Source organism: Fukomys damarensis, unplaced genomic scaffold, assembly GCF_012274545.1.
Source record: "Fukomys damarensis isolate Sample0158 unplaced genomic scaffold, DMR_v1.0_HiC HiC_scaffold_4, whole genome shotgun sequence".
NCBI classification, from domain to species: Eukaryota; Metazoa; Chordata; class Mammalia; order Rodentia; family Bathyergidae; genus Fukomys; species Fukomys damarensis.
The window spans coordinates 24,545,701-24,547,591 of NW_022900916.1; the positions used below are offsets into that span (position 1 = coordinate 24,545,701).

The window sequence follows — 1,891 nt, forward strand, 5'->3', positions numbered from 1 at the left end:
TAAATGCCTCAGGTATTTCATATAGTAATGAGAAACTAACATAGCATGCATGAAACTAAAAGAAGGAATGAAAAGCATTATAAAGTGTGAATAGTGTTTCATTTCACAATAATGACAATGATGCCTTCAGATATTATGACATATACAAATAAAATATATAAGAACAATAGCATGAAATTTGGGATAGAGTATATTAAATTAAAAGGTCATATTAAAAGGGCCAGGTATTTAGCTCAATGGCTCTGTACCTGCCTTGTAAGCACAAGGACCTGAGTTTGATATCCAGTACTGGAAAAATAAAAAAAGAGATCATATTATAATCTGCAGTGAAATTCTAAAAGAGTGATACAAAAATTTATAACTGATCATCTAGTAAGTAGAGAAATAAAACAGTAAAACATACTTATTAATCCAAAAGAAGTCAAGAAAGAAGGAATAAATGAACAAAGACCAGATGAATAAGTAAAATATAAATAGCAAGAGGGCAAACTTAAATCACACTATGTCAGTAATTCCATTCAACATAAATGAGCCAGATAATTAAATTTTTTTAGCAAAATGCAAAGTTTTTACTTATATTAATTTAAAAAATACTACAATGTCATAGGAGACCAATATATATCACCCAAAAACTTCAGTAACATTTCTAATATCCATGCATTTTATTAAAAACATAAAAGTGCCAGAGATATAAATAACCATTTATAAGCTTACTTTCTCCTTGCAAAAGATGCACTTGCAAACTTTTATTTTGCACGAAATTTAAAGATGGTGATCTAGAAAGTCATCTGTTTGTTAGCTTTCAACTTCTGCACTATAATTTTGGCAAATTCCTTTCCTTGGATATCACTGGTGTCCAGTAATTGTCTGACTTTTGAGGTCCTTGTAGGATTGGTACTAATAAGTTCATAGTCCTCTTTGTAAGCAAGTTCCTGGACAGAACGAACTTCACCCAGTGATAGGCTTCAGTCATCTGGCTCAAAATGTCTTTGCTCTTGCTCTGGATCCATTGCTGGGCTATACCAGGCTGCAGGTGCTCTGAATTTCCCTCAGCCAAGAGTGGATTTATGACTGCTAAAGAGCACAGGGTGGTGCTGTGATCACACAATGTTGCCCTTTGAAATGCTGAAACAAAATTATTCCAACTGCGATTTACCAGACAGTGATGCAGCGTCATAGAAGAGCAGTCTTGAGTTTTTACAGGTAAAAAAAAAAAATCTTCATTTTGAGGAGCCAACTGGGACCTAGAAGTTCCCAGAGAAGAACTGTTTTAAATGAAGCTAAGATAACACACGACTCCTCCTGTGGACTATGATTTCAGGTATCTTCAGCAGTGATTCCATTTTCTTTTTGTCACATAAGTGAATAGTACTTGAAGTACTCTGTAACTTTGTTTTCTTTAACTGGATAACAGCTTCAAGAAAAGTTATCTCTTCATATGTTCTCAGAAGTGATTCAAGTACTATTAAACATTTTAAGAAAGATAGTCTTTCTTCTGGGTTTTGTGCCCATCCATGTTCTATTAGTGAGATCATCAGAGCTTGATGAGGAATATCGAGTGGCAAACTTTCTTCATTAGTGTCAGGTCGACATCCCTGTGATACGCTATACATGATCTGCAAAGGATTGGTGACTTCTTCAAAAGGCTGTTTTCTGGATAACACTTCCCACGTGATAATTGCATAGCTCTTTCTTCTGGGTTTTGTGCCCATCCATGTTCTATTAGTGAGATCATCAGAGCTTGATGAGGAATATCGAGTGGCAAACTTTCTTCATTAGTGTCAGGTCGACATCCCTGTGATACGCTATACATGATCTGCAAAGGATTGGTGACTTCTTCAAAAGGCTGTTTTCTGGATAACACTTCCCACGTGATAATTGCATAGCGCTA

General features: G+C 35.2%; 1 pseudogene; it reads right to left on the bottom strand.

The window, feature by feature from the left end:
* Positions 1-729: 729 nt before the first annotated feature.
* LOC104874152 overlaps positions 730-1,891 on the bottom strand; it is a 1,859-nt pseudogene continuing 697 nt past the window's right edge.